The following is a 235-nucleotide window of genomic DNA, read 5'->3' as shown; positions in this document are numbered from 1 at the left end:
TCCGACAGAGAGCGGTAGTCCTCAAGGCGAGGCAACCGGCGCACGACGTGCTTTAAATCCGAAAGAGCGTCTGCATAGCGATATGCTACTTCAGCATGACGCTCAACGGAGCTCCGACTACTAAGGACCTTATCCTCAAGGACTCGAAGAGCATCACGAGTCACCGGACGGCGGTCGATCCGGTCGTTACCGCCCGCCACCGACTCTTCTTGATGAGAACGGTGACGTCCACTAA

This window comes from Plasmopara halstedii (genome assembly GCF_900000015.1).
Source record: "Plasmopara halstedii genome assembly, contig: Scaffold_208, whole genome shotgun sequence".
In the NCBI taxonomy this organism is placed as follows: Eukaryota; Oomycota; class Peronosporomycetes; order Peronosporales; family Peronosporaceae; genus Plasmopara; species Plasmopara halstedii.
The sequence above is the reverse complement of the archived record's forward strand: the minus strand, read 5'-3'. Positions refer to the sequence as shown.